At 42.3% G+C, this 15,039-nt stretch overlaps 1 long non-coding RNA gene across 1 annotated transcript; it reads right to left on the bottom strand.

The window, feature by feature from the left end:
* Positions 1-617: 617 nt before the first annotated feature.
* Positions 618-2,879, bottom strand: LOC145314978 (uncharacterized). Its single transcript, XR_013877899.1, has 4 exons — positions 2,802-2,879; positions 2,465-2,533; positions 1,646-1,700; positions 618-809 (listed from the first exon to the last, which is right to left on the bottom strand). It is a non-coding gene; the product is annotated as an uncharacterized LOC145314978 (long non-coding RNA).
* Positions 2,880-15,039: the final 12,160 nt, after the last annotated feature.

The following is a 15,039-nucleotide window of genomic DNA, read 5'->3' as shown; positions in this document are numbered from 1 at the left end:
TAAGTTAGGATGGAATAATTTTGTAATGAAAGCAAAAGTGGGGTAGAGGATAAGGGATGGGGTAAAACGGGTTATCATAATGTTTTATTTTCTTGACTTTAAGTTAAACTCTATCATGGGGAGGAGGTTTAGGGATAGAAAGGGGGGATGATTAATAAGGGTGAGATTTAAAAATGGAGAGGTGTAAAAAGGTGATGCTAGAAAGGGGGTGAGGGGAGTGAAAAGGGGGTGGTAGGAAGGAAAAGAGGGCAGAAGGGAGTGAAAAGGGGTAATATGAGGAAGTAAGAAGGGGGTGGGAGGGAGTGAAAAGGGGGTGGGAGGAAGCAAAAAGTGGGTGGGAGGAAGCAAAAAGTGGGTGGGAGGAAGCAAAAAGGGGGTGGAAGGGAGCAAAAAGGGGACGGGGGGAGTGAAAAGAGGGTGGGGGGAGTGAAAAGGAGGGAGGAAAAGGGGGTTAAATAGGATAATGGAAGGGGTGAAAAGGTAGGGGAGGGGGTAGAATGGAAGTGCATAATGAAGGCCTTGATGGGCATGGGATAAAATTGGGAGAAAGGATACATTTTAAAGTGGTAATAGGAAGTAAAAAAAAAATATTTTTAAAATAACTTTTATTTATATTTTCATTTAACAAAAAAAATAAGGAAGAAATTAAATAGCTTCATCACCAGCTTCAACGCTATAGGATCTCTTCTTGGCCTCAACCTCGGATTAGCAGAAAGTGACCAGTCATTCAATTGCCATGGATGGTCCAAAAATGGCAGCCAATTTTCATACATAGTAATATCAGTGGCTAAACTAACTGCCCTCAGCACCTGAAACATACAAATTAAATTCAATATCTACTTTTATGGGGTATAGTCCCTTTCGTGGCAATGCCCCTTAAGGGGCGTTGCTTCGTATTTTTACAGTTAACTTAACCTAAAATAACCTATCAAAAGCCATTTTCAAAATACAACGAATCACCCCTGTAGGAGTGTTAAATGGACTATTCCCCTTTTATGTAGTTTTTTTTCTTTGGGGGGGGGGGATATATTAGATTAGATAAAAGTAATAAGAGCGATATGGTTTATTGAAGGACCAAACCTAAAAGAAGAAAAATACTTGGAGTTAATAAAGTTAATCTATCATATGCCGTCTGCCCGTAAAAGTTGGATGACAACATCCATAAAAGCGAAGCTTTGAAACGGTAGGTCAAATGAACATAAACACTTGTAGAGTGTCAGAACTCAATAATCAGAATGTAAATGTATCGAAAAACTGCATAATTACAGGTTAATATGTAAGAACATACTTTGAGGACTTAATTATAGAGATGCTCAACTTATAACATGGTACTTTGTTGTCCTAGGAATCAATATTACAAAAATCAGATAAATCGCAAAATTTTATCACATAAAAATTTGTTGTTGGAAAAAGTTAAAAATCAATGTTTTAAATGGATGTGCGAACATTCTGGTAACGATTAGAGAATTACTACGCTTACCAAATCGTACCTAACTACTATAGGAATCATCATAAAACATTGGAGATTGATAGGACAATTCTAACTTGTATAGATTAACAAAAAAAGCTAACTGTTAGAGAAAAAATTACGGACGCACGTACGGACGGAACGACACTAGTTATAGAAAAGATAATAATTACCTACCCTATTCTGCCATCTTTCTGTTTTCATAAATCTTCTTCTTTTCTGCTCCCTTTTCCTGAACAATTTTACTATTAATCTATAAAATCTTGATGATACGATAAATCTAAAATATGGATTATTATTATTATAGAATGAAATATTTGTAAACATGTAATTTTATTGATAAACAAGGATGACAGCATCCATAAAAGCGAAGCTCTGAAACGGTATGACAGACGAACAAAATATGTATATATAAGTTTTAACAAAATTTTACGTAAATACAGAATTCTGTTTAAGGACATACTGACATTTTTAGGACTTGATTATGGAGATGCTTCGCTCTAAATATTGTACCTTATTTTAATAGGAATTGCTGTTAAAAAATAACATGTTTAAAAACATTCTAGTAACGATTATAGAGTTGCTATGCTTTCTAAATCGTACCTAACTACTACAGGAATCATCATGGAAAGTTTGACATTGATAGGACAATTCTAAAATGCCCAATTCTAAAAAGCTATCCATTACGGACTGACGGACGGACCGACCCTAATTATAGAAAAGCTTGGCTTTTAGTAGTCAATGCCAGTTAAACGGTGGCAAATATTAACTTCAATAACAAATATGCTAAAGAAATAAAGCATATTTGTTATTCAAACAAGGATGACAACATACATTAAAGCAAAGTAACATCAAAACTTGTCACAACTTATTAATGCAAGTACTGAGTTTTTATTCATGATGATAGAATTGCTAAATTTGAAACCTTTACGAACCGACGGACTGACCCTAATTATAGAAAAGCATTGCTTTTTAAAACCTGTAGTTATCTATTACCTGATATGGACCATTGTTGAAATAACTCTTATTCTACAGTATAACTAGTGCCACTACAGTCGAAAACATCTAAAAATATGCCTCTAATATATTTACTAGTAAATAATAAACCTCTCCCAAATCTCTTTTTTTTCAATTTTCAGTGCTCTAGAGGGTAGGTAATTTGTTTGATAGTGCCAAAAAGTTTTATCAGAGTGTCTGGAATTATTTTTCTTGTTGAAATTCAATTAGAGACGAGTTATTTACATTTAATTCACATAGACATAACCAAATTTAGATACACAAAATCTTTTACTTGAAAACAAAACTATTTACAATAATTGTTAATGATAATTACCTTAAATAAGCCCGAGTAAGGTTTTGAATTTAACTGTGGATTGGAGACGTTTTTTTTGATAAACCAGAGCGAAATCCTAAATAATTATCAAATTAAAATGTTAAAGAAACTATTGGCAAGAAAACAACAGTTATACAAAAAACCTTCCCAGGACCTATAAGAAGCTTCACTGTAAAGGAGAACAATATCGGTTCAGCAGTTAGCGAGATCCTTCGGGACAGACAAAAAACGCTTACTACTTTATATAATAGGATAGTTAAAATGGACATACTAACATTCTAATGAGTTTCTAGATTTTATCTATCTTTAAAAATCTATATCCTAAGTTTAAAATCAATTTGACGATTTTAAAATACCAAATTTATATTCATAGCTTACAGTTTCCCCCCATAAGAAAAGACACAATTGCTTTTAGAAATTGTAAGAAAAAAATAAAATAGAGGGGAGTCGAGGTTTAGTGATTTTTCCAAATTTGATATTATAAGTAAATTTGCAAACTGAAACAGGCTGTTCTAAATATGCTTGCTAATTAGCAGATATGCAATATAAAATTATATAATAGTTATTTTTCATATTCATTCGAATCCGGTGGATAGGAACTGGTTCTCCTCCATATGAAAAAACGATGTCTAGTAGCATCGTATTATAAACCGCTTATTACGAATATAAAAATGTACAATCATAAGATTAAAACCCTTTTTTTTCATCCCCGAGGTGCCTAAAGCACGGGCTAAAAAACTGGTGCATTCTATATCCGCGGAAAACAGTTTATAATACGATGAAATAAATAAATATTATCGCATCATTTTATAAACAGCTTTCCGCAGATATGAGAACCATTTTTGTTAGCCCCGACATTAGTTTTATTCTCTATTCGTGGAAATTGTCTTATATGCGTTGCAATACATGATTTTTCAGTATGACAGAGAGCCGCTTCTAAACCCGCGGATATTAATCTGTTTTAAAGCCATACTGGAAATAACTATTATCATTTTTATGGGTAACAAAAATACACCAAATGTGGTGTATTTTTTATATGTCGTCATCTACGAGAATAAACTTGAAAATCTACTTAAAATTCAAATGGTGTAATAACTTGATTGAATATAGCAAATTGTACCAAACAACTTGTGCTAGTAGCTTCGACCTTAGCGTCTAAGAGCTCTATATTTTAATGAAAAGTATGCTACAAAGTGACACGACCTATAGTTACCGAGATCTTGACTGACAAACCAAAAAATCCTAAAGTTACTGTTGTATGAATAACTAGCGGCTAAGCCCTAGAGGCCCTTAGGAGCACTTGAGGGGGATCCCCCCCCCCCAAATATTTAAATTGATTCTTAAAGAAAGAACAGATCTTTTTGTGCCGTCGATCATTTCTTTCTAGGGGCGATTACCTTTGAGAGGGTTGTTGTATCCTCCTCCAAAATGGTTATAAAACTTCTAGGGACCTATAAGAAGTTATTCGTACTTTACTATCACCTATTGTGCCCTGTTTTTTTTTATACCTGGGCTGGCTGATCACCTACTAATTATAGAATTGTAAGCCTAATTTAACTTCGTTGATAAAAAAAATGTAAACAATCCAATCATTATTTCTAAAAATGCAAAATATTTCCTTTTTATTATCTTGATTGTAAGACAAGTACCAACAGTTTTTTTTCCACAAGTCATCATTAACTATTTAAAATTGTAGACACAAAAGTTGAAAATAGTTTCCCATTCTTATTCTAACTTGGATAACCTCTGAAAGGGATCTAAAGGGATAAAACCAGGGAGATAAGGATCATTAGGCTGAAATTACACTAGTCCCCAACGTTTTATATTAACATTTCATTGAATTATGATTGGTTGGTTCCTTTAACTAATGGTTTAACTACAAAATTTAATCTACATTAGGAGTAATTTTGTGTATAATCATTTGGGATGTACATCAAATTATCGGCCATTGTCTTATCCCTTTAGATCTCTGGGATAGACTATATATTTAAGTAAACCCCAATTATAAAGAACAAAAATTCCACTTTTGTATGATTATATTAAAATCACCATGGGATAATTTTAAACATTGTTGTTTTGTGGAACCAATCAAGATTTATTAACAGATCCTTATATGATTGAAAGCCAGCGAAAGGGAGATCGTGTTCATCTTCTAATCCCATTTTGTCAAGTGCATAATTACGTCCTAGAGATACCAACCTTTTGATTGGATAACTTTTTTTCTGAAAGTATTATCTTTCTATGGTAATAAGTTAGGAACGATGTTAGACAGACATCCAAATTCTATTTAAAAGAGAAAATAAGTTGGTTACAAATTAAAGTCAACAGGGAATTAGCTAAATTTGTCGGAGAGTTGAAAACTATTTTTTCCAAGTCTCTATCAGGAGGGGAGAGTAATGAATTCATCAATAGAATAAAAATTGTTTGTCTATCTATCTATCTGTATTTCTATCTATATATCTATCTATCCTTATTTAAAGAAGGATTTAATGAATCAATTGATCAGGAGAATAACACTTATGACTGTCTTTATACTAATGAATATATGTAATAACTCGTATATTCAGCTACTTTTAGTCTGTCAGTCTAGCTATATTCATATGTCTGTATGTATTTAAAGAAGGATTTAATGAAATTATTGATGAGAAAAATGAAAAATAGTTTGTTATTAGTCTTTATCTATTTATCAGCATGTCTATCTGTTATTGATAAATCTGTTGTTCTTATCTATTTAATAAATTGTCTATCTATCTATTTATCTATCTGTCTGTCTATCTATCTATCCCTATTTAAAGAAGGATTTAATGAATCAATTGATCAGAAGAACAACAAATTCTTTGCCTTTCACTTATGACTGTCTTAATAAAAAATTGTCTGTATTAATCTATATATTAATGATTATGTCTAATAACTCGTATATTCAGCTACTTTTAGTCTGTCAGTCTAGCTATTCATATGTCTGTCTATCTATCTATTTATCCTTATTTAAAGAAGGATTTAATAAAATTATTGATCAGAAAAATGAAAAATAGTTTGCTATTAGTCTTTATCTATCTATCAGAATGTCTATCTATTATTGATAAATCTGTTGTTTCTGTGGTATCCGCCTAGGTTAAATGGCGGACACCCAAGTTCAATTGACTACGGCAGTGCGAACAGACGTGGACACATATATTATAGAGAAGCTACGCTTCTCTAGCAAGCACTAAATAACAAACAGAGTCTATTCAGATGTTCCTTTATTCAGGGTCTAAGGTTTACTAAAGATGTACAACATAATATAAATACATATGGATTAGGAATAGAGATAGTTAAAGGTAAATCATACAAGTAAAACATAGATAGTTGCAATGGTTAGGTAGATGGCTATCCCTGTCCGGGGGAGGCAGGATAGCCCATGGAACAGCACAATAGGTAGATAAGAATAGAGGGGTTGAGTAGTAGGTCTGGGTACTAAAAGGGAAGGTTTGATGATTACTATGACAACAACAGTCTGTGTGGGTGGTGAATCTATCGGGTGAAGGAAGGCTTAGAACCTTTATCCTCAGGGCTGAGGTGGTGCTGATAACTTGGTGGTTGAAGGGGAAGGTTCCAGTGCTTAAGAAGGGAGAGGGAGGGGTCACACCCCTCCCTCCACTTGCAGGACAACTGAGAGATGAAATCAATACCGTTATCTCACATATTTGCAGGTGGCTTTACAATTGTAGAATAACAGAATTAGCTGGGTGCGTAGCATCACTATAATATCTTGGTTTCCGCATGGCCCAGAGTTGCCGAATACCACAACTCTCCCCTCGGAAGGCTGGGAGGGGTTGTCTGCACCGCCAGACTTCCGACAGTGGTTGAGGCCTTCAGTTTGTTTTCCTTGTGGAATGGGTCCGCCAGGACACCAGCTGCTGAACGGTGGTAGACTCCAGCCTTCCCCAGGTCGAACAGGATCTGCTATATCTGCTGGAGTAGCTGGTTCTGCTGGATGTTCTGGCCGTTGGATGTGTACTTCTGAGGCCACCCTGGCAACCTCCAGGGGTGGCACAGCACATGAGGGGGCTTGGACCAACAACCGCATGGTATACCTCTCTCCAGGTTTCTCTACTGGGCTGGTGGTCTCCATCTTGTTGGTCACCTTGCTGCTGGCAGGCTGGTTACTGGCTGCAGGCACAGCTTCTTCGCCCTCGGGGTTGGTCAGGTTCATTCTGCTTCCAGGGTCTCTGTCAACGCGGGCAGGTGGTGGTTGCCATACTGTAGGAACGTTGCCTCCCTCAGGCTCATCCTGGACATTGGCAGGGTGGTGCATGGCAGTCAGACCTGCAGGGTAGGGGAAGGTAACAGTCCATCCCCTGTGCCGGAGGCTGTCTTGGATCTGCAAGGTTGGCTCCACTCTAATTGGCTGGGGGACAGGCCAATCCACGGCCACTGCTGCTGGTGGACCGGAGGCACAAGGCCCCGGATTTCCTCCCCTAGCATGAAGGTGTCCAGGCACATCGTCTCCATCTTGGGTAGGCATAATTGTTGGGGATCCTCTACTTCTATGGTTAGGCTCGGCACTTGATGCATCTAGTTGAGCTACTCCCCAGGCAGCGGCCAAAGCTCCTTCAGGTTGGCTGGTAATGGCTGATATCCTGGTTCCTGGGGCAGATGCAGGAGGCGCAGGCAAGTTTGACCCAGCACAAACTTCCTGGTACACCAATGCAATACAATTACCCTGACTTGGTTGAGGGGGGTAGACAGCTGGACGCAGTTGAGGGTGAGGGACAGCTGGACTCTCCCTGCTGGCTGGGGGCTCTGGCTGACTGGGGGTGACGGGTGTCACCCCTTCCTCTGGGGCTGCGTGCTCGTTCCGGGGTCCAGGTCTCTCGGTGGCGGCGATGGTTGTCGCCCCAGGCACCAGCGTGGGGGCGCTGGATAGCACCCCCCAGTCTTCACAGGGGTCCAGGTCTCTCGGTGGCGGCGACGGTTGTCGCCCCAGGCACCAGCGTGGGGCGCTGGATAGCACCCCCCAGTCTTCACAGGTGGCGTCGACGGTTGTCGCCCCAGACATCAGCTTGGTGGTGCAGGGAAGCACCTCTCGTTCTTCCCAGGTGGCGACGCCGGTTGGCGTCCCATACATCGACTCAGACTCGCTGGCTAGCGCCTCTTGCCTCTCCCGCTCGGCGGCCGCCAGGGCCTCCCCGTACACCGTCCCAGTGGCGCTGGGTAGCGCCCCTCGGCTCTCGCTGGGGGTGACAGGGGTTACCTCCTCCTTCGGAGGACGCGGTCTGACGGTTACCATCATGTTGAGGCCGAACGGCAGAGGCCACAGGACTTCTGGCTCCGCAATGTTGGTTGGCTGCACGAACTCCGGTCCCATGTGGTTGAGGCTGAAGCCTAGGCCAACCCGGTTGGGTTCAGCTGCTCCTCCCAGCACGTTGATCCTGGCCACTATGGTCCCAACCTGAGACACAGACTCCTGGGTAGCCGCAGCCCCAGCGGCGGCAGCTGGTTGGGGTGACGGCTGGGCATCTCCCTCCAGGTAGACCTGGGTGTCAGACTGGTTGTATGCAGGTTGTTGGGCTGCCTGGTGTTTCTTCACTGCCTGGTCCCAACCGGTTCTACACTTGGCAGCTGTGTGGCCGTTGAAGAAGCAGCGCTCCTTCGTCCAGCTGGGTCCCATCAGTCCGGCTTCCACAGGGTGTGTCAACCTGCCAGGTCTCTCATCCTCCAGTTGGGGCACCAGCTGACAAGCAGGGTCTCCCCTACTAGGGGTCAGGCAGTGCTGGGCTGCTTGTGGTGGCTCCTTGGTTACATTCAGCCTTCTCCCCATACACACTGGTCCCTTCCATACAATATCGGCTCTCCTCTCCTGGGTGGCGAGGCCAGCCTCGGCCTTAGCTTCTGCAGGTGCTTCTCCACATGAGGGATCCTGCCTCCAGTTACTCCAGGTAGTTGGTAGCAAAGGCCGTTGATGGTGCCAGTCGGAAGGTGGGCTATGATCCCTGGGGGGTATCTGTGGCCAGTGTGTGGAAAGGTACCCACAGTTGAACTGGCAAGGCCCAGAGGATGCCATACTGATGGTAGCCTGAACTGGGTTCTGAACTGCCAGCGGGCTGTTGGTAGCTACCTGAGTTAGGCCAGAGTTGCCAGCTGGTATTGCGTCCCTGCCAGGCTCTGTCAGCCGCTGGTGGGGAGCCCCTGCGGTGATTCTGGTTTTGGCAGGGGGTGGCCTTCTTATTGACTTCCCTAGCTGGAGCTCTGCATCCTGGTGGGCCTCCATCTTCAGCAGCATGGGGGGACTTGGCTGGGTCATGTGCAGTGGTTCAACAGAGTAGAGGCATCTGGTCTTGGAGTGTGGGGGAACAGCCTCACTGCTGCTGGTCAACCCTGCTCCCTCCTTGCTGGGTAAGGCCTTCCACTGCAGCAGGTCACCATTCTCCATCCTGAGGCCGGTCCCCAGTCGTTCCATGCCTGGGGGCTCCCAGGGAGGCTTGGGTGGCGGCTCCCCCACCCCCAGGTACACGTCGGGCATCTGGGTGAAGAGCCTATTCCCCTGGGACAGCTCCCCATCCTCCAGGTTGGTGAGGCCAGCGCCAGGGAGGACCTTTCCACCCCAGACACAGGTGGTACTGGCCCTAGGGCTGGGCTCCTTTGGAGTCTCAGTTCTGGTGGTAGTGCCCATATTGGGGCGGGCCACTAAGTCTCTGAAGCTTGTCACCTTCTCATTGGGCTCAGCCGCATCGTTCAACACTCCAGGGAGGACACATACAGGTTCAACAATCCCCAGTCCAGTATCTCCATTTCTCGTGCGTTGAGCACCAACTGTACAGGAGCTGTGCAACGGACATTCAGTCATCCTTCCAGACAAGGGCATCTCAGGGACCAGGGGTCTGTGACCTTGCATGTGTTTTATGTTCACTGTACTCAACACAGTAGGCCCAAGTAATAACAGAAGCAGCACCTTGTATGAAGAAGCAGAGAGTGGTGGTGTACAGATGTTCATCATCATCATTGCCTTTTAGTTCTCGGCAGAACGTAGGCCATGCACAATGGTTCTCCAATCTTCCTTTTTTTGGGCACGTTTTGAGGCATTGCTGAAAGATGGAATTTTCTTTTCTTTCAGTTCACTTAAGAATTCCCTCCTCCAGGTTGTTTTTGGTCTACCTGGTTTCCTCTTTCCTACGTGGGGGTTCCAAGTCAAGGCTTGATTGGTTATATCATCATGCCCTTTCCTTAGAGTGTGCCCCAGCCATCTCCATTTTCTCTGTTTTATTGTCAGTTTAATGTCTGACATATCACTGCGCTCTAGAAGCTCAGCATTTGTGATCTTATTTGGCCAAAAGATCTTGTGGATTCTCCTTAGACATTTATTGACATATGTCTGTAGCTTGGAGACCACTGCTGTGTTTAGGAACCAAGTTTCAGCCCCATACAGCAAAACAGAGAGAACATTTGACTTGAACAGTCTTAACTTGGTCTTTATGGAGATGTTGTTGGAATTCCAAATTTTGTTCAGGCTGGCAAAGGCTGTCCTAGATTTGTTAATTCTAGCTTTAACATCTGTTAAAGTGCCTCCAGCTTCATCAATTTTACTTCCAAGATACTCAAAACAATCTACATCCTCAAGAATTTGGTCTCCAATAGTAATTGGTTCTTGGGAATTTGCATTTAATCTAGGTATTTTGGTTTTAGGAACATTTATTTCTAGTCCAATTTTCTTGGAGGTTTCAGCTATCCTGTTAGTCCTTCTTTGCATTTGACTTCTATTGCTTGTTAACAAAGCGATATCATCAGCAAAGTCCAGATCTCCTAAATATTTGGGATTGCCAAATAGCTCCCAGCGAATGCCATCATTACTTTCACAGTTCTTCATGATCCAGTCAATGGCAAGGAGGAAAAGGAAGGGTGAAAGAAGGCATCCTTGTCTGACGCCTGTTACTATCTCAAAAAAGGTTGATAGTTTACCTTTATACATTACATTTCCACCTCCTTTATGATAGATAGCTTTAATGATATTGATTATCTTTTCTGGAATACCATAGTGTCGGCAGATTTTCCAGAGAGATCTTCTGTCTAAAGAATCAAATGCTTTTTTGTAGTCAATGAAGTTTACAAAAAGCTCAGAGTTCCATTCCTTGGATTGCTCTATGATGATTCTTAGAGAGGTTATCTGATCAATAGTGGAACGGTTTGGTCTAAATCCAGCCTGATTAGGTCTTAGCTTTTCATTAACCTTCTTCTTTATTCTATTAAGAAGAATCTTACTAAGGATACGGCCAGGTACTGAAAGGAGCATTATCCCTCTGTAGTTTCCACATTGGGTCAAGTCTCCTTTTTTGGCTAGTATTGAGATATGTCCATTCTTCCAGTCCTCTGGGCATAACTCATCATTCCATATCTTTGTGATCAGAGGTAGGAATGCCTCAGCAGATGTATCTAGGTCTGCTTTTATGACCTCAGCTGGGATGTTATCAGGTCCAGCGGCCTTGTTATTTTTCAAACTTTTAATGGCCTCCTTGATTTCCAATAGATTTGGCGCTCGATAGTCAATGTCAAGTGCATCTGAGGGTGGAATCTCAGTTTCTTCCTCTGGAACTGGAAGATTCAGCAGTTCAGTGAAGTGCTCTGCCCATCTATTTAGAATATCTTCATCAGTTTTAAGGAGTGAACCATCCTTGTCCCTGATGTGTGATCCTGATTTGTGTACTTTACCTGCAATGCTCTTAGTAATCTCATAGACATCTTTCATTCTATTTTGATTCGCAGCATTTTCTGCTTGCATAGCAAGGTTTTCCAAGTGTTCTTTTTTGTCAATTCTGACACTTCTTTGGATTTCCCTGCTGAGCATCTTATACAGGTCTTTATCTTCTGGAGAGTTTCTAGAGAGTGTCTTTTGTCTTACCTCTCTTCTTTCATCCATAAGATCAATGGATCTTTGAGTGATCCACGGCTTTTGGTTAGCCTTTTTGAAACCTAATTTTTCTTGGCTAGTATCATTATAAACTTTTTTGATACCTTGCCAAATATCTTCAACTCCATCATCCTCTTGAAGAGTCAACAACTCAAATCTGTTCTTTAGAGTGAGCTTAAACTCTTGTAGCTTTTCAGAGTTTTGAAGGGTTGTTAAATTATACTTTTTCCTGGGGTTAGGCTTTGTGTCCTGCTTTTTAAATCTAAGCCGAACTTTAGAAGATAGAAGATAATGGTCTGAATTAACATCAGGTCCTCTTTTAACCCTGACATCAAGGAGAGAACCTTTAAAACGTCTAGATATACAGATGTGATCTATCTGATTAAAGGTTCTTTGATCTGGTGATCTCCAGGTGGCAGTATGAATCTTCTTGTGTTTAAAGATGGTTCCACCAATGACAAGTTTGTTTTCAGTACAAAAACTTACAAGTCTATCACCATTGTCATTTTCCTTGCCATTACTTAAGCCTAGGCCATATCTGCCCATGACTTCTTCTAAATTCTCATTATTACTCCCCACTTGAGCATTGAAATCTCCTAGGAGCATGGTCAGGTCCTTTTCTTTAGGACCATTCTTAAATACAGAGTCAAGCTGATCATAAAATTCGTTTTTGACCTCTGTATCTGCTTGTTCTGTAGGAGCATATGCTACTATTATTCTCAGATTGATGTTTTTATCTGAGGATTTGAAGTAAGCCTCCATGATTCTTGGACCATGGGGTTGCCAACTGATCATGGCCTGCTCTGCTTGCTTGGTCAGCATAAGAGCCACCCCTTGGTTATGTCCTAGATCCTCATTCATATGGCCTGAGTAAAGTATTTTCAAGCCAGAATGATGTTTAAACTCTCCATTATTTGTCCACCTTGATTCGGTGATAGCCAGGATATCAACCTTGGCTTTAAGCATTTCTCGGCAAATGTTTTCTGTCTGGCCTGACTGAAACATTGTCCGAACATTCCAGGTGCAAATTTTTGCTGGTCTGCGGGAATTCAGAATCATCCGCCTGACTGGTCCTTTAGCGGTTTCCCAGCCAAACATCATATTGTTGTTTCCAACCTCTACTTCGTTCCCGAGCCCAAAGTTAAATTGGTCTTTACTTTGTGCAGATTGAACGTGAGCAGGTTTTTTCTAGGGAAGGATTGTTAGCCCCACCCAAACCCCCTGAACTGGGGGAAGTGACCAGAATTCAGTCTGGCATCTACCCTAGGACCTTTCCAGCACAGTAGGACTCTTCTGGTGTAGCTCCTAGGATCATTGATGCACGGTGCAGGATGGACGGCGTGCACGTAACTGGTCTCCCATCCCGTGTACAGATGTTGGTGGTTATGATCCAAATGAAGGCTTCTGTCCACCACAGTGCCAGCAGTATGCCTAGGCACACAGTTAATGCCCAATCAGGAATGTCTTCTATTGCCGCACGTCGGGCTAGGGGCTGACAATTTCTCATCTTGTAGATATAGGAGCAGAGTAGAGTAGCCGCGCCGCAAAGAGGTTCGAGCCGGCTCACCCCTATTATAGATACTATAGCTGTGTAATTAGGGTGGTAGTCCACGTAGCCGTAGGCTCTGTCCTCCTGGCTCAAGATTTTCGGTGGCTGGAGTGTCCCCATGATAAGTAGCAGGGGGTTGGTCTGTTGGTGCCAGCGGCTTGTTTAACTGTTGAGCCTGAGATGTTCTCCTTTCCAGTATAGCTCTTAATTTCTGCAATAACCAGCGGATCTTAGCTTAGAGATAAAAGGGAACATGTTAGGTGTCCATAGATGTCTCTAGGAGCGTATCCGCTAGTAGATATATGGATATGTAGGCTATCTATATATGGCTACACTCCCATATATATACGGGTATAGGAATATCCTCAGAGCTAGCTGGCTTCCCTCCTTGCTCCAAAAAAAAATAAACGCTTCCTCTGTATATAATTCACAACTATGAGGGTCTATGGTCAAGGTACACACCACCACTGCCCAGTGTGGGGCATCAAGTCAGGCTATTTCCACAGGGTGGGCGTACTTCCATTAAGTTTCCATATCAGTCTCCAGTGTTGTATGGTGAGGTTAATATTCACTTACTTGCAACCATGACACAAAAAAACAACACTATTTATCACTTGGTTGCTGCACAACTTAGTATTGAGTTGTTAACACTTATGTATTTTATATATACATATATTTTGTTCACTAGCCACTCAGCTTTGAAGTAGGGTTGGCAGAGCTGGGAAGATGTTGAGGGTCTGAGCTGGTCTAAGGAACTGATTTAGTTTTCCTTATCACACTGTAGATAGGGAGGGAGGAGCTTGCAAGTTTTTCTTCTAAAAAATATCTCTGTTGTATGCTATAGAGTGGCTCCTCTCCTGTGTGTGTGTGTGTGTGTGTGAAATCCCCTTTTCTTGCAACGCGCCTACGCGCCGTCAGAGTGTGCACACAGGTAAACGCGCATCTATCCCTCAATCTGCTCTCTCAATTTTTGTTCCGTCCCAAGCTCCGCTGCAAAACCCGTGATTTGCGCTCCGTTCTCCCGGTCGCTATCTCCGCACGGTGGACGGACTTATCCAAATGTGGGGAGAAGGGGGAGTGCGTGAGGGGACGGGGTAAAGCCGTCCTTTCCCCCTATGGGGAGGGGGGTGCTGCAGGTTTGAAGTGACTGGGTGGTGAGGTAATTGTGCCTCTTCCTTAATCCTTGGCTTATTGTTATGCCACCTCAATTGTATTTGCTTCAATTTATGGTGGGCCCCTCCCCTTCCGTTGGGATAAGGGGGTGTATTTGTTGTGCTGGAGGCTTGGGGTCAGATTGTTTACCAATGCATTGTTACCTTACATCTAGGTTCTATTTTTGGCTTTATCACAATACACAACAAATTTGTTTACCAAGCCCTGCCCATAAATCTATTGTTCAGCTTTCACACCAGGGTGGTAATCCATAAAATCTGATATAATATCTGTTTTTCTCAATGGGTGGCTGCGCTGTAGCCTCTCAGGATACTTGGAGTTAACGTAGTTTTTCTTCTGCTTGGTACACTACACTCGTATTTTCGCTCACAGCTCGCAGCTATTTGGCTTGTTTCAGCCAGTCGGCGGCAGGGAATGTCCCGTCCTGCAGCACCTTGTGTCCGAATCCGGTTGGTGGCGGCAGGGAATGTCCCTTCCTGCAGCGCCGCGGGTTCGGATCCTGCTATCTCTTGCAGTAAATGTTGGCCTATTTTCAGCCGTTTGCACATATTTGGCCTGTTTCAGCCCGTCCGCAGGCCTGTTTCAGCCCTTGAGCGCCCAATCCTCCGTTAGATGTTGGCGCTTTTCGCGGTTCT

The sequence above is a fragment of the Acartia tonsa genome, chromosome 3 (assembly GCF_053477335.1).
Source record: "Acartia tonsa isolate MP-2025a chromosome 3, ASM5347733v1, whole genome shotgun sequence".
NCBI lineage: Eukaryota > Metazoa > Arthropoda > Copepoda > Calanoida > Acartiidae > Acartia > Acartia tonsa.
Note: the sequence above shows the minus strand (reverse complement) of the source record. Positions and strands in the feature narration are given on the sequence as shown.